General features: G+C 38.6%; 2 long non-coding RNA genes across 3 annotated transcripts in view; one reads left to right on the top strand and one right to left on the bottom strand.

Annotated features, from left to right (window-relative positions):
* The window catches only part of LOC141370728 (uncharacterized), a 491,014-nt gene that overhangs the window by 287,361 nt on the left and 181,145 nt on the right, over window positions 1-22,508 (top strand). The window lies entirely within an intron of this gene.
* On the bottom strand, window positions 746-21,040 carry LOC141374716 (uncharacterized). The gene is made up of 3 exons (XR_012381812.1): window positions 20,995-21,040; window positions 1,662-1,739; window positions 746-884 (listed from the first exon to the last, which is right to left on the bottom strand). It is a non-coding gene; the product is annotated as an uncharacterized lncRNA (long non-coding RNA).

Genomic DNA, 22,508 nt, shown 5'->3' with positions numbered 1-22,508 from the left:
CCAGATAGGAAGCCTGTCAATGATAGGCTTTTATCTGAGTTTTTTTTTTTGACTGGTAGTTTCACCTGAATGCAGTGAAGCACTTTGCTGAACCTGAGGGATACTTGTCCAGAGAATTGGACCTTCTCTACCTTACAAATAAAAGTGCCCCAAAAAAGGCCTGAATTCAATTTCATGAAAAGAATGGAAGTGTTTGTATATGAAGTTTAGATTTGCTACTTTTTCATTTGGGGGAAAAAATCACAGAGGATCCCATCTATGAAACACTTGCAGAGATATAATCCGAAGTGCTGATAGTAGTTACTATCTGCAAGATAGAATACAATTATTTTTCTCTTTTTTTTGCCCATATGCATTTTCTCAGTTTGTAAAATAACAAATATGCACTGTTTGATTACATACCAATTATTGATTCATTATTTTAATGAATAGAAACAACAGTTTAAATCATATTCTTTTCCTTTAGGAGTCAGTTTGATTTCTTTGATTCTTTTTGCAATTAGGTGACTTTTAACTATGCTAACTATGTTTTCTATGGGGATATGAAGATCAAAGTTAGTAAATAGACCAATACATTGAAGAAGCATTTTCCAGAAGGCATAATTGTAAAAGCGATTTTATTTTGTCTCTCACAGTCTCTTTAAATCTACTCATTGGGTATTGTTCCTACCTTGACAACTGGATAAAAATTTTTCTGATTACTCTTAGGTAATAGAAGTCACACACACACACCCAAAAATCTCAATTCAGTAATTAAAAATCTCCAGTCCCAGATAATAAACCTTTGAGACTGACAGCATGCACAATCCAAATAAGGGAGAACTTATCTTTCCTCTTTCTTCCCTCATTGTGTTGGTGTTGGTAGTTTGCCTTCATGTTCCTAACTGGGAGAAATGTGGAGACAGGAGAGAGAGAAAGAAGCAGGAGGGCAGGAAAGTTAGGTGATTGATTTTTTTTTTTTTTTTCCTCAGACACTTGGTGCTCTGTGAGCCTGGCAGATTTTAAAGCTGTCCCTTTCCAGGGAACACATTGAGAGTGTCCTCAGATACTTCCACCAGAATTGCCCCACAACTTTCTGTGATACAGGTGCTGTGCTCCCCTCAGGCTGCAGCTTCTCCCCTAGCCTTTGATTTCCTGACTCTCCACTCAAGAGATTTTGCTATTGGGGGTCACAGTAGTTCGCATCCTGTAATGGGTTCTAGGTCATGATGCTATGTCTTGCTACTCACTTAGGGATAGAGCATCTATTATTGTTCAGCTGCAAGAAGCAGGAAGCCTCATTTCAATATTATATCACATATGGTTTATATTTTCTAACCATATGTAAGTTGTTTGTGAAGGGAGGTGATCTAGTTCATATCTAATGGCATAGTGCCAGGTTGGGAATCATTGTTGCTACCAATTACATGAAAATATTCCAAATTCTTTGCACTTGAACACATTAGCCTGTGTTTCTCCACAGGCTACCACAAGTATTTTCAATCAAGTTACCATTTATTTTACCTTCCCTCCAACTATCTTATTTCCTTCAAAATTTGGACTCAGGGGTTTTATAAACACTTGTTTACCTTAATTCTTTTAAAATTCTTTTTTTTCCCCACTTTCCAAAAATCACCTTACATTTTCTTACAAAAAGTACTACATAAAAAACAATCTCTTACACTTCCTGGGAAGAAGATGTTAAAGCAGCTGGCCAGGGTGATGAGATCCATTCTTTCCCTTTATGAGGGGGAGATCCCCTAGGGAAAGAAAAGAAGGCAGATGACCCAATCTAATCTCCTTGTTAAATGGACCTCTGGGTAAACAGACTAATGCTATTTTCTAGGAGGAAGAAACCATATCACTAAAATGCCCTTAACAGGAGTCCCTGACTAAAGATTACCTATAATAAATGAAATCCAGGGTAAATGACATGGCTCTTTGGAGGATGTCACAAAGGCTACAAAACTCCATTGGGTGTAAAATTGAGACATTTCATAATTTAAACATGTGCCATTATGTAAGGAATCCAAGAGCCTCCCTTTCTTCTCTGTTTTCCTGGGCTGTAGGTACATGTCCGATGTGGGAAGAAAGGTCCTAGGGACCCACTGTTAATGTCCTGGACCTCATTCTGCTTCATCCATAACCCCTGAATGCCTTGTATGCTTGTAATTATTTAGTAAAGTTTGAAATTGAGTAAAAATCTGAGTCATGTGAATCTTTTAAAAAAGATTTTATTTATTTGAATGAGAGAGAGCGTGCACAAGCAGGGGGAGCAGCAGAGGGAGAGGGAGAAGGAGACTTACTGCTGAGTGGGGAGCCTGATGTGGGGCTCGATCCCAGGACCCTGAGACCATGACCTGAGGTGAAGGCAGATGCTCAACCAACTGATCCATCCAGGTGCCCCCATGTCAATCTGATTGGACAGTCTGATCCTGTGTGCTGCTTCCTTTCTTTATCTTTAGAGGGTCATCTTGGATCCTCCTATATTAATAACAATGAACTCTTTCCAGGAATTTTGTTCCTACTTCCAAAATATGTCATGCTGATAGATTCTTGACCTTAATTTCAACTTATTCATGACTGGGATTATATTTCTATTTTGGGAAAGGCATCCAAATGCTATTTTGCAATTAACTGATTACAAGTGTTTCTAACATATTTTATACCCATGGATGTTATTTAGACAATGAATGAACTATTCCTAATGAACTCTAAATTTATCCTTTTTTTATTTTTGCAGATTTGTGTCATTCTTTTAAATATTCAGAAGTTTTTAATTTTGATTTTTTTTTCATTTTCCCTGATTTTTAAATTTTATTTGATTTTTCTGGTATTAAGTCCTATACACAAGGTCCTTTACCTTTTATGCTTCCATGTGTCTAAGTGTAGGTCAGATCTTGCTCTCTGCTCTTATTTGGAGACCCTACTCCTTTTCTTGATTGGTGTCCACTGACCACACTATTTGATTCTTTTGTCTTTAGTTTTCTCTGTTTTTTGCCATTTTAAGATGCTAATAATTTGGCTTTCTTTACCTACATTCTCCTTCAGGAACAAATCACTGAGCTCATTTAATACACTTGATACCAATATCCCAAACAACCACCACAGTGCTAAGTGTTTGAAGTTTTGGCGTCCATTTCTGATTAGGTTAGTTATAAACAAATTAAATATGAAACAGGTTCAAGAAACATCCACAGCACTGTTCTGGAAACTGGAGAGTGCAAAGATTGTACTCTAATGACTATAGTAAGGACTATACCATGGTACAAGGCCAAAGGAAGAAATGAGAGAAGTGGAAGACACTGTGTGGTTGGAGCTGAGAGGATGTTGTTGGGGATGTGACAGAGCTAGTTATGCTACAGAAGGGTTTGCCAGTGCCCTTGGAAACACAGGCCTCTGCTCTGCCCAGTTTCTCCTCCCCTCTCTAGGCAGTCAACAGTTAACTTCTACTTATGTAGCATTGACGAAGATAAAGAATTTATTCAATAGGGTTTTCCTCCAAGGATCTTCTTTAACATAATAGGCCAAAAGTTTATAGATTCTTGAACATTTCATTACTCAATACTAAACTGGGAAATCATCTAAAGCTTCATCAATAAAACATTATCTACAGGGCAGTGTTAAGTGCTAAACTTCAGAAATATGTCTCTTCGCTAAAACAAAATAAGCAAACAGACAATAAATGTTACAGACATTTAGCACCATGATTCTTATAGAACATGGTTTATAAAATCATGGTTTTTACCAAAAAATCACACTCCTTAATCTGGACCTTTGGGATATCTTATGTACTATAGAATCTGACCATCTGTCACCAGCCCTGCTGCCATCACCCTGGACAAGTCCCCATCACCTCTCACCTTCATCTAGCTCTGAACTTGTATCCCTACTTCTAATTTTGCCCCATTTTACTGCTCATCAGAACAACTAGAGTGATTCTGTTGAAACCTCAGTGAGATCCTGCTATGTTGCCTGTGTTCAAAACTCTCCAAAGACTTCACTTCTCTCTCAGGGTAAAGCCAAAATCCTCCTGTGACCATCAAATGTACATGACCTGTCACCTTTCAGAACTGATCTCTGGTATTTTGCCCTCCTTCATTCCTTAGTGGCAACACTGGCCACCCTGCTATTTTTTATGCATGTAAGGTCAAATACTGCCTCAGGGACTTTGCAATTGCTCTCTCCACTGTGGATGCTCTTCTCCCAGAGGAAGCCTGGCTCATCTCCTCACTTGAGGTCTTTACTCAGGACACTTTCTCAGTGAAGTCTTTCCTCAACACAGGATCTAAACTTTAAATTCTTACCCTCACCCCTTACCAACATTTTATATCACTCTTGCCTGATTATATGTTTAGAACTTTTTACTATTTAACATACTATACATTTTATTTTCCTTTCTGTTTTCCTCAGAGTGCAGACTCCATGAAGGGAGGAATTCTTGTCTGTTTTGATTACCGATCTATCTCTCCAATGCCTAGGACAGTTCCTGGCACATTTTAGATGCCAATAAATATGCCTTGGGTGAATTAATAAATTAATTTTATTCATAGAATCCCTGTTGGTGTATATTTTGTATGCTAAATTATGAATGTAGCACTTTGGTTTTTTTATTCATTACACAACTTGGGAAATTATTATTCAAAAAATTTTTTAAGTTTTATAATTAGAAGGTTTGCAGTATTCCTTAGTGTAAAAAAAATGTTTCAGAGATGAAACCATTTCTTGAAATTCAATTAAAAAATTTTAAAGTATTCTAAGGAAGTCCAAATACAGCAGAATTTCTCCATCTTGCCTTCTGACTGGGATGTTGATGTTGTAACATTTAGGAACTTCATTAGTGACCATATGGCTGAATGATCTCACTATGGACCTTTGAATTAATTTGCATTTTCATTATAACTCTGCTTCTAAATTGCATGTATTGTGTTTGATCATTTGTATACTTTCAAAAGAATTGGAGAATTCTTATTTCAGTGAAGAATACTTATCTTGAGGTAGAACCAAAATAGTCTGTGTATTCCAAATTTAATTTTTAAAAAATTATTTGATTACTAATAAAAACAAAAACAAATTATTTTCTTCATTTGATGTACCTCCCACCACTTTCCATGTACTTTTGTTAGACAACCTCTCATTTGATAATATCATTATTTGTTTACCAAGTAGGTTTGGGGAAATTTTAAGAAAACTGCCATTTGAATTAGTTGTGTCTCTGTTTAGGTTAAATTACTAAGTGTAGGGTAGACCTCTTAATTAAAAAAGTGCCTGAGAACGTCTCCCCAGGTTCTCTACCATCTCCACAACTAAAATCCTCTTAACTATAAGGTCAGGAAGTAGCTGCTAACGTGGAAAAGCATAACAAGACCATTTATGGCATAGGGGAGACTGGCTGGCTCTTCCAGTCTGTTGGCCTATAGATTTGGTCAGTGGGGAGGAGGTAGTGAATTAGTAAAGGAGACTTAAAGTGTCCTGCAAAGCAGGCATTCAGCAATGACAGGAAAAGAAAGAAAGCACCTCCTTCACCAATTCCCTCAAAAAAGATAGTTTGGGATACAAGATGTTTTAGGGATCAATTTTTATTAGAGAAAGCAGGGCAGATGTAGGATTGATGAGAGGAAGAAGTTGAACTATAATGCAGGCCTAACAATGCCCAGGCCAACCTGACAGGGAGCCTGTAGGCAAGTGTTATTGTCTGTGACCCATGTTGGAGTGAAATGGATGGGTCCTTCTCTCTGTGCCCCTTATTTAGTCCCTGGATGTGGGTTGCCCTGGAAAAGGTATGACATTGGGTGAGTCTCCCTCTCACACTTTCTCTTGGATCACTCACCCTGGGGATGCCAGCCATCACAATGTGAGGTAGCCCTTCAGAGAGGTTCACTTGGTGATGGACTGAGGGACCATATTAGCTTGGAAGTGGACCCTTCAAACCCCTGCTCTGCCCCCTCCCCGCCCACACAGTAGAACCTTCAGATGAGACTGCAGCTCCAGCGAGAAGCTTGGCTACAACTTCAGGAGTGGCCTTGAGCTACTTAAGCCACATGCTGGTTCATGACCTGCAGAAACTTGAGATAAAATTTTTGTTTTGAGTGGCTAAGTTTAGTGGGTTGTTTGATAGCAATAGTAACTCATACAGCTGTGGTAAACCCTAAAGGCAGCAAGTTCTTCCCTGAAGGAGGATTTGGGTGGCACATCTTCATATCTATCATAATTCCCCCTTTTCTCACTTGTATACACTTCTCTGTATATGTTTGGGGAGCTGGATTCTCCCGGATTCTGGTGGGCCTCTTTTCCTGAGGGGAAATATAAAGGAGGGAGATTAACAGAATCAACTCCATCTCCACTGCTGCAGTTGATCTCAAGACCGCAGTTACTACTTTCTTGCACCCCAACTGCTTCTTTTAGATTCCTTGTATCCTCAGCCACCACCTCTGCTAGACCTGGTGGCTTATCTGGTAACATCAGCGAGACTCTCATCCAGGAGGCATCCAGTCTCTTGGTCTCCAGGCTCTTATGCCTACAGAGCTGAATCTGCCTATTTATACTCACAGTTGGGCAAGGGAGTCCTATGAGGCCCTCTGGTGGCTTAGCTGGGTCCTACATGTACTTCTCCTAGCCCCCGCCTTGTGTAAACAGCAGTCCTACCTCTCCCTGAGGATCCAGTTCAGTTATTCTTGCCAAGATGATGACTCCTCTTCTTGCCCCAAATCTTCAGACAGCAGTCGTAGATTGCAGGTCTTTGTTGGTGTCCTCTAGTAAAATTGTCACCCTTTCTACATGTGTTGGTTGAGGCCTCTAGGTGAAGTAAGCAAACCCATGTTTGGAATACATGTTATATCTAGTCCTATGAACATAAACTAATAATCCTTCCAGGATGGAATTGGCTCACTTGACTGAATGGACTCGAACAGTATTGCCATATTAGGGGCTTCACATTAATGTGTGTTGCTGGCAGCTTAGAAATTCAGTAGCTAAACTGGCCTTCATAAATGGGAGTCCATGATATTGGTACATTCGTTATCTCCTCTTCTGCCACTATGGCCATTTTATTCATGTGTTCCTTGAACCAATACTGAAGTGGCTGGTGACAGAGGCTGGCTGACATTAACTGGCTGAGTTCTTTTGTCTACTTGGTTGATTACTAAATCTTTAGTGGGCAAGAACTTATACACAGATATTCATAGTTCATGCCATTCACATATGTCCATCTTATAGATATTCCACATGTCCAATCCAACCTCCATATACTCCACCTTCTAATCTTTTTTTCATGTCGCTGCAGAGTTGATCAGGACTTTCACTATTGCCCATAAGTCTGAATATATTATAACCTCACTAGTTTTAGCTAAAATGAATGACAAGCTGCATTGCACCTAATCTGTCCTTTAGGAGGATTTCCTCCTCCTTTAGATGGCCACAAAAGATTCCCCATACAGCTATATGAATGAGCTGAAGGAAGACCCTGGTATAACCATGGTTGATTCCAATTCTACTACTGTGCTTGGTCACAGATACACCATTTTCACCTTTTGATGGATTGCTCCTGGGTCCACAGTACCTTACTAGTTGGTGAGTCCTACAGGACTTAACTCATGATGGATAGCTCTGGACATATGTTCACTTGGTGAGTCATGGTCAGGCATTCCATCTTTACTACAGGCCAGCGGCCTGCCAGAAGCTATTTTTCCAAAAGATGTGTAATTTTATATCACAGATGGCAAGACCTTGCCCCCAAATTTCAGGGGACCCATTGGAACTTGCCATATGGCATCTCTTCCCACCACTGACACCTCCCACACCCCAGGGTGTGCCTGATCCTGTGGTCCAAGTGTGAGGGCTGCTTGCACTGCAGCCAAGACCTGAAGCAGAGCTCTTTCCCACTGTGCAACCCACTTAAGGCTGACAGTCTTATCATCCTGGTTATAGAGGTGGAATGCACTGATTCCAGAGATGGAAGAGGCCCACCCGTGTGATGTTGCTTTATTCATGGTAAGATGCACAAGATGTGATCATTTGGTTTTTACTTTAAGGGGATGTCTTGGCACACCTGACCATTGGACTCCTAAAAATTTATGGTTGTGTCAGTCTCCTGAATCTTAATAAAGTTTATTTTCTTCCCTCTGACATGCATGTGACTTACCAAGACCTTTAACATGCTAGCCATCTCTTGCTCATCTCTGGCCCCTCCAACAAAAAGTCACCAGTGTAATGGATCAAGTGATATTTTGCATGACGTTTAGATGATCCTACACACATGAGAGAGTGCCAGGTAATTAGCATAGTCCTGAAGCAAAACTGAAGACTCTCTTTGCCTACTCCCATTTGTTTTTTCTTTATCTTTCACAGAAGTTTCTCTCAATAAATCTCTCCCACTTCTAATTCCAATTTACCATCTGTTTCACACATGCCCCCAACTCTTCCAAGGAGACCTTGACATTTTAGGTCTCCAGATATCAATATTAACTCTGACTTCATGTGAAACTGCCCTTAAAATGTCTGTATATCTTCCTTCTACAAGGTACAGTTGTCTGAGTAAATGGCCATTAGATCCCTTTGGGGAAGAGATGGATGAATCTTTGGGAAAACTTGGTGTAGTTTTAAGGTTCCTTCCTTCTAAGGATCCAACCATCTCTTCAGTGATTGTGTTATGGGTGTGGGAAATAACTCAAGTCTGAAAATGACCCTTAGGATGTTGTGTTCTGTTAATTATCTCTATAACTTTTTGCGGCTTGGTCTCTTAACTGAAAATTAGACCTGTTCAGTCATTATAATGATTGTAACTCCTTGGTTTCTGGAGGTTAAGGGCTACTACCTAGCTGTATGGTTTTGGGATCCTATTATCTCTTTTGCTATCAGCAAGCCAATTTATGTAACAACCTTTCCTATTGTCAGTCCTGGCCGAAGAGGAGAGATACCACTACACTTTCTGGTAATATTGTTACTTCTGTCACTGCTGCATTCCTATGAGCTTAGTAAATAGTGTGTCGTTGTCTGGGCATTCTTATGGAACATGATCATCTGGTGGGTCTTCCAACCTTACATGATATATTCATTCCTAGATACACACTTCCCTGAGTCCTTTATTCCTTTTTTCACTGTCTATGACAATGACATGACTGGCCTTTCACCTTTGCTCAGAATGAACCCCATCACTTTTTCCATGCTCCCGGGAGCCATCCTGGTAGCAAATTCACCCTATGCCCTGGGGTCTTTACCAGGTGTATCTGTATAGGGAAATCAAAGTCAATAGACTCTTCCCTATCCAATGCAATGTTCAAATACCCTCAGAATCCGCTTCCATGCTATTACCCAGCTCCTGTCAGTTCACATTGGCTAGGTCTTACAGTAGTTTTGAGGTTTTTCCAATAAACCCACACATTTCTCTAACTATAGATAATAGACCTGTCTTGGTTTTATGTTTAATCTTTGAAATAAAGTCATTCATACTGTTAGGTAGTACGAGTCTTGGTCTGCAACCTTCTCTGCCCTCTCCTTTGAATAACTAGAACTTCTTTGTATGTAAGTAACCAGAGTTTCACTAGCTTTCATATCTGATTTTCAACTGCCTATTACTTACCCTTCACTGTACAATATCTTTCTGTAGAGCATCAGTGGAACTTAGAAATGGTCATCTAATCCTGCTACCTTTATAGCTACTATTTCCTCTATGTGTCTCAAATACCTGATAGGCTTCACCCAATGCACTCCTTTTCACTGATATACCCACCTAATTCCTCCAGTGAAAGTTTTAAAACTGGATCACCACTTTGTGCCAGGGGCTATTGGTGGTTCACCTCCATCAGTGATGGGCATTCATTGCTAGCTGGGCATAAGTGATGCAGCTTCAAAACTGTCTTATTGCCTGATTTCTCAGACCACTTCTGAGAACAATCATTACTTCCAAGACACTAAGATGGAATCTGAGGTGCAAGATGTTTATTAGAGATTAACACCTATAAAAAGGAGGGAGAAGGAGCAGTATTGGGAAGAGAAAAAAGCCAAACAGTGAAGCAGCCCAGCAAAATCTCAGCCCACCCTGAAGAAAGTTCTGGAATGAGTATTGCCCATCAGAGTGTCCATGTCAGACCAAAAAGCTAGCCTTTTATACTCATGGCTCACTCAATGATTGGATGTGGGTTACCCAAGAAAGATGGGATCCTGGGCAGGGCAACTCTTTGCAGCCGAAGCAAACCCTAACCATCCTGAGAGTTGGAGACCATCTGTTGACCAAATTCCCGACAGGGAAGCCTGTCTTTCTTTGAAGGGGGATTTGTGTTGCATATCTCCATATGTACCAACAGGAAATCTAGACTGTTAACCAGAGCTCAGTTGTTCTTGGTGGTTGGTCTTGGTGGATGGTGAATTTACTTCTCATTCAGGCAACCTGGCATTAGGGTAAGGAGTATATTCTGGAAACAGTGGTTGAGTGTATGAGTTTAAAGCATGGTATCATAATCTAGACTGCCTAAGAAATTGAGCACCTAGAAGTTGCATTCTCCTTCCTGAAGGCATCGTTATGATCTGTACAGATATAGGGACCAACAAAGTTACTACTGCAGCCAATGGGTAGGAAAGCATTAACATTTGCTGAACAACAACTCTGTGAATATACTAAAAACCATTGACTTGTACTTTTTAAATAGGTGAATTGTAGCATATGTGAATTATAACTCAACAAAGTTGTTAAAAAAATTTTTGTAGCACAAGTTTTCAACTCATCAACTAATCAAAAAGGCAAACCATTCCCAATCTGGCATTCTCAGGAATTTGTTCCCACCTCATATAATCAATCACCTCACTTCTATTTCAGAGGTGAGCTCGTTCTTTCATACTGAGTAAGCCTTCCAGGTATATTGTATAAGCATTTAGGTAAGGTGAAGAGGGGAGAAATAACAGAGGGCCTGCTATTTTTAGCAAAGAAGGTTTTCTAGCATTTATTTTAGGTATTAAAATAGATAAGAAATTTGGGGCGCCTGGGTGGCTCAGTTGGTTAAGCAAATGCCTTCGTCTCAGGTCATGATCCTGGAGTCCCGGGATCGAGTCTCACATCGGGCTCCCTGCTCAGCAGGGAGTCTGCTTCCCCCTTTGACCCTCCCCCCTCTCCTGTGCTCTCTCTCCATCTCTCATTCTCGCTCTCTCAAATAAATAAATAAATAAATCTTAAAAAAAATAGATAAGAAATTTTATATCCTGGGCTGGCACGGAGGGTCAACCAAACACATTTGCTGGGACGTTAGTCTTTCTCAAGGAACTTCCTTGGAAAGTTGGTCTCTTCCAGGATGGCTTCTAAGGATCTACCCTGAGCTTCTTGAGGATCATGAAAACATTGGTGCTTTAAGAGGGTTCAGTCATCATTCATTTAAAAAACATTTTTGTGTATCTACTAAATGCTGGACATTAAGTGGCCACTGTGAATATAGAATTGATTGGGATGGTCTGTTCCTTCACAGAGTGAAACATATGAAAACTTAGAATTATAATATGTTCTGCTGTGTTCTATAATGAATGCACATAGAGAGTGCTATGGGGGACAAAATGAGTAAGATCTTTTTGCTCACTTGTTAAATCACTTTTAATAAAATTTACACGTGCAAAAATTGTATTTGGCTTATAAAACTTACATGATTTCTTAACAGTATTTACTCTTCTTTTCCTTTCTCTCACTTTTTCCCTCCAGTCTCCTCCTGGGTTTTTTTAGCTCTCCTTAAAAAACACAAAATCTGCTTATAGAAAAATATACCAACCTAAGTACACACTATCAGGAAACTACCAACTAAGTAACCAAAAGGAAAGGTAGCAATATTGTGCTAGTAATTGCTTCTGATTACTTCTCATTGAATTATTGTGATCATTAGGAAGATATGCATGCAAAACACTTCACCAAGAGCCTGCACCTAATAAGCTCTCAGTATGTTTAGTGAGGAATAATTGTGAGGGTTCTGGGAAAGAAATCTGATTTTGTGTCTGAACAGATATGTCTGGAGTTACGGAGGATTAAAAAGTATTGGAAGGAAGCTTATAGATCTACCATTATTTGTTCTAAGAAATAGCCAGTGTTTAGTGGAAGAAAAGAGGTTCTAGGGGACTCGCTGCATAAGAGCGCAGGGTTTGAACCATGGAAGGGTTTTGGTACTACCTCAGGCACACCGTGCTGACCCCTTACACCCATGTATAGAGCTGCTTTCATCCAGGTGGGCATAGCAGCAGTTGACCAGTGTCAGCAGTGGAAGCAATTCTTATTTGGGATTTTATAAAATGACTCAGACCTGGCCAGAACCAGAAATATCTAACTGGCATTCCAATGTGATCTGTGATCTAAAACATGCATAAAAATAGCATCAAGTGCTTCAACACTGAAAGGATAATTATTAATAGCTTTTTAGATAGTTGTTAGAGTACTCTCCTTGTGGAGTGCACATATGATTTCCTTTTTCTTATCAAATATGACCTGTATTTAATAAAATCTATTTCTCCTCCAGTCCTGAACCACGGATGCAATACTTGGGTAATGCAGTGTAATGTGGCTTGCAGTCGCCAGGGGCCATAAATAATGCACCTCAGCAAAGCACTGGGATCAGGTTGCCTGTTGCATATGAGCTGCTGCAGACCAGTCTGACACCAGCTGCAGGCTATTTCCATTCAGTGGTCCAGCGTGCTGGGGATGAGATGCCAGGGTTTCCTAGGGCGAACCAATAGGTCAAGGCTAGAATCCGTGGTCAGAATTTATTATTTATTTATTATTATTTATTATGAAAGTCTAGCAGACATGTAAATAGAAGAGAACATTAGTTAACAATCACATACACCACTTCAGAAATTAACATTACCATAGTTATCAGAATTTTATAAAAGGATATTATGTTCTGCTTCAAGAGTTTGGAAACAGGCATGCCTATTGCCTGAGGCTGTGAGGGTATAACTGGGTCTACATTTGGCCCTTCTCTGAATTCACAAAAATCTTTAAGACAATAAATGCATTCACATAAGAGCATATATAAACGTTTTTGCTTTTTGAATCATTATTATCAGACAGGAGTTAACACGTATTGGAACATATACAATTTAAAATATGATCACAACATATTGAGAACAGACTTTATGAAACCAACTCTTCTGATATTTTGCTATTTATCTTACAGTATATCATAAGATTCATCAATCATAAGATTCATAGTTCCTGAGTATGATTTTCTCCCTTTTGTCTGATTACTTGGTTAACCTGGTTGAGGATGAAATCACTTACTGAATGTGATGGAGCCTTGACATTTTTGCAGAGACCCTCTTTGGAGGAGCTGGGTATACTTTTGGATGTGATAAGTGACCTCCTTTAAAACAATAATACCACAAAATATTTTGAGGATAATAACTATTAAAAAGCTAATAGAATAAAATTCACACTTTTATAACTTTTAAATGATCACTTTTAAGTGTTTAAGAAGTAGATACAGGGGCACCTGGGTGGCTCAGATGGTTAAGTGTCTGCTTTTGGCTTAGATCATGATCTCTGGGTCCTGGGATCGAGCCCTGCTTCAGGCTCCCTGCTCAGCGGGGAGTCTGCTTCTCCCTCCACCTCTCCCCCAACCCCCAACTCATGCGCATGCTCTCTCTCTCTCTCTCAAATGAATAAATAAAATCTTTACCCCCAAAAAGTAAATATGAAAAGGATTGTTAGATAAATATGCTTTATGTACCTTTCTTCTTTACTGGAAATATTATTGTGTGTTCCAGTATCTTCTGTTCTAGTTAATGATTAGAAGATGTAATGAACTTTGTTGGTCACATGTTTATATGTGGCTGATACTTTAAAATACTGAGTATTATAAATGATGGTATAGAACCTTTACTATCTAAATATGAGCTTTATGAATGAGGTGATACAACTTTATTAGGAGGAAGAGTAATCGAGGTATTGGATGCTCCAGAATCCTTTAGACAATTTGTCATGATCTCACTTTCCTTCATGATTTTCACTTTTCCACTTTTAATTCATCTTCAGTGTATTCCATTAGACAAAGTCTTCTGTCTCTTTCTGGCCTCAGCTGCTATTTGTTTTCACCTTTCTCTCTCTCTTTCTGTCCTGTTTTCCTTTCCCTCTGTCCTCATCTCTGTTCCCAGCTCTCACTCTCCTACCTCCCTTTCTGGCCTCAGCCACAATCCACAAGTGTTCAGGATTAGGCAGACATCAAAACTGCTAGAGAACTAGAATTGAGAGTATCTACTTCACCCTTCCTTTAAAATCACACCAGTAAAGGCGCACCTGGGTGGCTGAGTCAGTTAAGCATCTGCCTTCAGCTCACGTCATGATCTTGGGGTCCTGGGGTTGAGCCCCACATGGGGCTCCCTGCTCAGCGGGGAGTCTGCTTCTCTCTCCCCCTTTGCCCCTCCCCCTGCTCCTTCTCTCCCTCTCACTCACTCTCAAATAAATAAAATGTTTTTAAAAAAATAAATAAAATCACGCCAATAGAACTTGGGAAAAGGAAAAAGAATATTTGTTTTTGCCCAATGTGTATGTCATTTTTATCTGTTTTTATTTCACCTTGCTCAGGTACAGTGAAAAATTAATGCCACCATTAGAAAAACAAGTGGAAAATACTATTACAAAATTTCCACCTGTTCAGTTTGTGAATCCAAGTTAGATGAGTTTCTGTTGAAATGATAAAATAATCTCAAGTCTACTTTTTTTTTTTTTTTAGAAGTGAGTCTTTGATAATTGTCAGGCTGGGTGGAAGCTTTTAACTGCAAATCAGTCTTTGACTTTCTTACAATGTGTTAGTGTATTGTTCTGTTATGAATCAATTGAGAAAATTCTGTTTTAAGCCGTGCCTTAGGTAAAAAGTTCACTCTCACAAGGAAGACCTAGAGGCAAATCAATTTTTTTGCTGTTAATTAAAGGTGAATTCCTCAAAATGATAGTAGGAAATCAGTTTCAAAAGATTTCATGACCCAGTTATTTAGAAACCTAGATATTTAAAAATAACCTGCGAGTGGTGTTAGGAATCAAAGAAGGCACAATTAATTCAAAAATAAAACATCAATGTTGCCATAAAAATTTTAAGAAGTCACACTATAGATTTTATTTATCTATCAAAAGGTGAGGGCTTTGGTTGAAGAATATTTCGCTACAATGATTGATGGTTGTATTCATCATTGTGTGTTTCTAGACTCTTTATAGATGGTATATTTATAGGCTAAAACATGAATGAAGTAAAATGACACCCCAATTGTGAGCTAACCTTTTAGAATATGTATTACTTAATTCTTATCTTAATGTCACAACAGTTGATCACTTACCCTACTGACATTTTATTAACATTTACAGTCATTTATTAAAAGAAGTTTTATTTATTTTTTTCTCACTGTGAAGCAAAGATTCATTCTGACTGCTCTTTTTTCCTTATTTAGAGCCCTTTACCTCAGCTTATGATGTGGCCGAGGAGACTAGATAAAGCTAGGTGCTCACTATAATTTTTAGGATCTTTTAAAACTCCTCCCATATCAGGTGACTGTTACTAAAATATATAAACCATGCTTTGCATGGTGATCTCTGAGAGTCCTAATTTAAGTGAAAGCCACGTTTGCATAATAATGGCAAACACTAATACAAACTATCTAAATATTGTGAATTTATCACAGTTCATAGACATGTGAGACCTATGAACTTGACAAATACATACTACATATGGAAAACTTTCTAGTTCCCCAGTGGTCCTGTTGCCAAATAGTTAGTTGTCAGATCAGTGTGATTTTAAACGTGTCATATCAGTGTGATTTTAGGATCCAGTTCAAAAGATCATGAATTCTTTAATTAGCCTCATGCACTTTTATCATATGCAAATCTGACCTTTTAGACATGATGCTCCAGGAAAAAGTATGTTAATGGTTGTCAAGTTCATGAACAACCATATCTCATGGCTGATAGGATCTAGTCAATGTGAACCACTAATGAAGAAAAGAGGAGGAAGATCTGTTGAGGGGAACCTTTTAGCAGGGTGAGTAGGCACTCATGTTTTGGAGCCAAACAGAGCAAGTTCTCTGGCTCTGAGACCTTGAGCATATTATATAACCTGACTGTGTCTTGATTTACTCAACTATAAAATAGGAATTAATAATAACTGCATCTTATAAGGCTAATATTAAGTGAAATAATTTAGGGAAAATGCATAGTACACTTATACTAAGTATATATTTAGTGCCTCTAGTAAGTATTCAATAAATATTAGTTGTTATTATTACTAATACTATATCATTAAAATTTTAGGTATTACTACCTTTACTATAGCATGACCTCCCTGGGTAATAAGGCTCCTTGTTAAAGTTAGCTAGGTTCTAGGTATGGGAACTTAGTTTAGATAGTCACACCTCCTTATCACCTCATAACGGGAGTTCAAGGAATTCTTTTAAATAACTATAATGAAGGTTCCAGCACCAGTTTGTTCAATATTGGGTTGGAATGTGCACAAGAATATATAGGTAGTTTCTTAGTTATTACATACATTTTATGTACCATAGCAGTGGAGGGAAGTTTCTTTAGTGGCTTGCCACATATGGTTCCCAGATCAGCAGCAGTTCCTGGGAACTTGCTTGTACTTGGCCCTAACCCTAAACCTCCTGAGTCAGAAACTCTGATTGCTGGTAGGGCCCAGCCAGCTGTATTTGAACCAACCGTCCTGATGATTCTGATGCACATTCAAGTTGGGGAACCACTGTGTGAGTGTTTCTAGGAACAGAAGACTAGAAATACTAATGGCTATTATTTAGGAATTGTATGAGAAAATATCCTTAATTGATGAGATATTCCCTGCTTTGTAGTCTTATACTGAGAGAACAGATTTGGCAGATGAGTATTTGGCTATGGTGTGGACCAAAGTAAAGAACTTGAGGGCTCTTTTAGGAGAAAGAAAGGTGATGATTACAACTGAAGGAAGCACTCAGTATTTGAAGAATCCTTGCTGTCGTAGGCTGCCCCTGGAATTATGTTAGAGTAGCAAAAGCAACATTCATAATATATAAAATGGCACTAAAATAGGTAGTTTCATGGCTCATTTTCTTCATTTTCTTTAAGTTCTAAGGGATTTTGGTCAATTTAAACTGTTTTAAAATCAAAATCGAAATTAGAAAACTGGATGAGCAAATGACCTGATAGAGAAATAAAGAAGTCATAGAAGTTCCCTATTCACTCAAAGCTTACCATAGGTAGAAATTTCTTAAATATGAGTCTGGAGTCTAGACACTGTTTAGTTCTCATTTCTGCCCTACCTAATTAAATTAACCTGGGCATTTTCTAAATGGAGCAATAATTAGTTCAAGAAGTCAGTTGTGTGAAATGAGAAAAGCCCATTCTTCAGAAATAGAAGAGATCTGGGTATGAATCTCATTTTCTAGCTATTTAAATGTCCACAAATCAGGTTTTTAATCTGTAAAATAGGGCTAATGATGCTATTCTTTAGAATGGTGGCTCCCAAAGTGGGGTGAGGACAGCACTTTCCCTTGGAGGGAGTTTCTGGAGATCACAGGATTGGAAAAGACCAGTGGCACTCAGTGGGCAGAAAGCAGGGCTGCTGGATACCCTGCCGTGTGTGGGATGGTCCCACCATGGAGGATGGTAGTATTCCCTGAATTAATTTTTAATGTTCCCAAGACATTCATGTAGGTAAAAATCCATTTTATAATTATCTAAGCCTAGAACCTAACTACATACAAATATTTTTTGTTTTTAAAATACACTGAACTTTCCAGGAATGCAAACTATCATCTAACTGGAGGGAAGATTACACTTGTTTGTGCTTACTTATGAAAAGTTGTTCACTTTTTTAGGAAAAAAAGGAAAAATTACATAGCAAACAGCAATGCTATGCATGGTATTTGACTTTCAGTGAAACAGCCTTATCATACTTCATTTAAGGAGGTTGTGTTTCCAGTGATACAACATATGGGTGAAAATCACCGATTACTTCACTGTGTCTTCTTGAGTATTCATGTCTGGGCATTTCCTGTTAGTAAGGTAGTTAACTAACAATGTTAGTAAGGGGTTAATATCTGGTGCATAGTAAGTGCTCATACATGGTAGCTATTATTATTAGGAGGCAATGACACTGATGTGAGGGATACCAGCGTAAGTCAGTGTGTGGTGGCTAGTCACAGGCCAGGAGTTCTGTTTCTTGTCTGGGAATGCAGACCAGGGCCAGCCTTATGCTGGGCATGTGTCCACGGGGACCTCAGTTTTAGGATAATGGTAAGAGCAACCCGGGAGTTTCAAACTTAACCCGAAGACTCTTAGGAGAAAGGGAAGACAGGAGCCTAACTGAGCTGGAAATGATGGGAAGATTAGGTATTAGATTAACACATGGCTTCTTAATCCACATTGGACAGAAAGTAGTGTTGTGGGTGCTTTTGTTGCTACTATTACTCGTACTCTCTGGCGACTGGTTCAGCCATCTGGTTGTATGTACAACTCCCCCAAGCGTTGCAGGTGCTACTTTTTACAGTCTCTGTGTTACCAGAATGAAACATTAAAGGGGAGTAAGCCTCAAGCAGCATTTTAGGAAACAAGCAGAGCTATCAGGTTTTGAAATAAGAGCAGTGGCCTTTAAAGTCTATGCCATTGGTACATAACCATAACACACATGGGAGTGGTTCAACAGGAACCCTCCACAATGCCTAATTCCCATTTGACTCTCGAGCTGTGACTGCTTCTCAGGAGTAGGATTTCTTGTGGTCAGTAAATTAAATAGTTGAATCCTTGAGTAAGAATGTAGAGACATTTCATGGGCTAGATGAATTTCAAGATATGCTGACATTCTTCCCATATGCTAACCCCGGGTGTTATAAAACAATTTCATAAAAACCGATGACGTACCAAGTGCAATAATAGATATATTTTCAGTCCATGTAAGACCAAAAAACCCCCTCTTTTTCTATATCTAACTAAGTTATAACCGATTAAAAGCTTTACAAAGGCTTCTGTGTATTTTTATGCCAAAGCAAAGAAACAATCTAGATGATGTTTCTTTAGATAATTGCAACCATTCACCCAAGTGTGGCTGCTTGTTTTGTAATACTGACCTGCCAGGATAATGTGTAAACTATTAAGGGAGCATTTAATTTTTGATGATGATAATGAAATTGTGTAAATAGTTAAATGCAGAGTGATTTGGTATTCTATGTTATCACATACTGAAATAATAATTGGCTGGTAAATAATATTAATCAGTATGATACCTACAAATTTTTACTTGAAACACTTCTAAAATTTAACAATGTAGAAGTCGGTATGACCTGAAAGGATAGACTGAGAAATCTTTGTCTTAGAATATATAGACCAAAATGAAAGATGATCCTGTCCCAGAAGCCACTTCACCTCTGAGGTTTGACTAGAACGCTTCAAAACCTGAAACACACTGACATTTAGGAATATACAGGCTTTCAAAATTCTGTCAATTCTGCCATAATAGATCCATGTGGTTGCAATGTTCCCTCCCCTCTGTCTTTTCAATGCTGTCTCAGTAGAAATATGAAGCCTAGAATGTTTCTTTAAGGAGTATTTAGGTTCTTTCCTTTGATTCTTGACTCATCGTATAAAACATATTCTTCCCTTTGCAAATGTATATTTTTCCTGAAAGCTAATCCTGTGTAAAGCACATTCTGGATGGTATAATCTCTAGTTTGTTACCAGCTCAGAAAGGAATGGACATGATTCCAACTGGGACTCCAAGTCTCCACACTTATAATTGAAATATATACTGTACATGGTTCCTTTGCCTTCAACACTAATACCCATCTGCTGAAATGGCAAGGTGCCTGCTCTCTGGTTGATTGGATGGATGCCCTGGAGCACAGGTGCCTGGCAATGATAGGTTTAGAGAAATCCCCGACATAACATTGTTCATGACATTTCCTCTGCAGGACATCTCTCCTGGGTGTGTGTTATGCAGAGGGCTGTCTCTTCCTGTCTGATGTCATGACTACTGCTGGATGTCTTCAGAAATTTCTGTTTATCATTAAAAGCAAAAGGCTTAGAACATGGTGACATTTAAAAAGTGGAAATCATAATATTTTGGCCTAGCTTGGAAGTTTTTAAAAAATGTTCTTTCTGGGGTGCCTGGGTGGCTCAGTCAGTTAAGCGGCTGCCTTTGGCTCAGGTCATGATCCTAGGGTCCTGGGATTGAGCCTCGCATCGGGCTCCCTGCTCAGCGGAGAGCCTGCTTCTCCCTTTCCCTCTGCCTGCCGCTCTGCCTACTTATGCTCTCTATCTCTCTGTCGAATAAATAAATTAAAAAAAATGTTCTTTCTTGGAAGATCTTAAGTAGCAAGTTTTAAACCCAAACTATTCTTCCAGGTACCATTCATTCATAACTTGCATTTTATGGCTCATAAAAATTGATAATATAAAGCCCAAAGCCATGCCATAGTAGTATACATGTGACAGTATTTTATGTGATGTACATATTAGGATTTCAAAGTAGTCATCTTTTGATCATCTCATTATAAAGGCTTTATGGGGGAAAAAAACACCTTTTTATTTCAGCTATTAACCAATATTATTTTTCTCCGCTCTGATTATTTTTCTTAGAGTGAAATATTTCATTGGAATAGCTAGTGGATTCTTTGTTTAATCCCTCAGGGACTAGGTATGATAGTACAGGGAGAAGAGAAACCCCATACATTATCCTAACTTTGGTTTCCAAAATTCTAAGCCTAAATTTCGGACAGGAAAAGTGTTCAAACATTAGATCAAATATTAGGAGAAACAATGGAAAGGTCTCCTAAGCCTAATTTTTGGTCTAGAAAATAATTCCTTTAGGCTGGAGAAGGGAAAGATGGAGAAGAAATGAGATGGGTCATGGAGGTAGCATCATCTGTGTCTCTCTCTTGAGCAGAGCCCAAAGATAGTATAAAACCTCAAAAAAAAAAAAAAAAGACCGTGAGCTCCCTGTAGTTAATTGGGAACCCTGAAGAGTTCTGCAGAGCTACCCACAGGTTCGCTGATCTGAGGATTATTTCAAGGTCAGACCTTACCTTGAGCCCAACTAATTCAAGGATCCAAGAACCCATGCCCTTCTCCCATCTCTGATGGCTTGGAACTTTGATACAACCTAAAGAAGGAAGAATAGAAACCCAAATTTCACTGAGTAGATGTCTTTTTTCTTGGGAGGCTTGCAATCGATTCAAGTTGTTATAGAATATAAAATTATATTTCTAGTTCATCTAAGCATGTATACTGAGATTCATATTGAGTATATTATTTATATATTGTGATTTATTCTAGAAAAGATATAAGGACTATTGCACAACTTGAAAATTTTTCTTTTCTACTTCTGATCTATTTCGATAAAGGCAATGTTTATGTAACATGCCCCATTCAGGTGGGGTACACATTATTTGGCTTTCCTGCTCTGTTCACTAGAAGCCTAACTCAACAGCTTGATAGATTCCAGTTCAGCTTTCTAACTATAGCCATACTTAGAGGAGATTTTAGCTTGGTATTTTGCAAAAACAACCAAAGGATTTTTTTATAGTGACTAAACCGATATACTATAATAAGAACTCTGTTGAGATTAATGTGTATATTTATATACAGTTATTTGCAAAAGCCATGCATTGTACTAGCTACCAATGTCTACCTCTTCCTCTTTGCTTAGGAATAAATAAAAAACCCAAATCTGCTTGCAAAGATTCTGATCAGGAGAGAATCTCCTTTAATGGGTGCCATGCTTCTCTAGTGCCATGAGGTCCATAATTTTGTTTCAAGCTTCTTATGACTAGGACCCCCCCTTTTTTTCTGTCTTTGCTTTAATAATCACACAAAGGATAACTTTAAGCACCGAATCATTCCTAGTAGGTTTCTATGGAAGATTTAGTTTGTCCCTCAAATGCTTTGTGTGCATACTTAGTGTGAATGTCTGTCTGGTGTTGCCGTTCATTTGTGAGTCTTTGTGTTCTCATTGACCAGTGTTCTGCTGCCTGATCAGCATTCTGAATGCACCACTGACGTTCTGCAGTGAAGAGAGTGGCAAGGGCATTTTAAATGTCTTTTGTAGGCAGGAGTCACTTTATGTGTAAGGTCCAAGATAAAAACAGATTTTCCCCATTATTCAGCATCAAGAAAATAGTGGATTGACACAATTCTCTGCCATTTGTCTCTTTATTTACTTTCTGTTTTTTGACTTCATATCCAGAAGAAGGTGGGCATGTTTGTACCCATGAACCTGAGAAAAATATCCATAAAACCTGACCCTTGGCTGTGGATCTCTGCTTCCTTTGCTTGTAATTGTGTTGTATGAGTCAGCTTCTGTCTATTGCCTTAGTATCAAGTTTTTCCAAAGCTGGGTTTATCCCAATGAGGAAAGCAATTACTAATGTGATCAAAATTGTTGAAATCTTTCTGATTTTCAAATAACTTGTAAGAGTTCTAAATGGCACTTTGGGGCCTCTTATTATACTCTACATCAAACATGAGAGAAATAGAAGGAAACATGTGGGAATAATTCATAAGGCATTTATATACCACATAATATAGTTGTATAAATCCA

This window comes from Callorhinus ursinus, unplaced genomic scaffold, assembly GCF_003265705.2.
Source record: "Callorhinus ursinus isolate GAN/ISIS: 27379988/994484 unplaced genomic scaffold, GSC_fseal_2.0 scaffold2, whole genome shotgun sequence".
Classification (NCBI taxonomy): Eukaryota; Metazoa; Chordata; class Mammalia; order Carnivora; family Otariidae; genus Callorhinus; species Callorhinus ursinus.
Note: the sequence above shows the minus strand (reverse complement) of the source record. Positions and strands in the feature narration are given on the sequence as shown.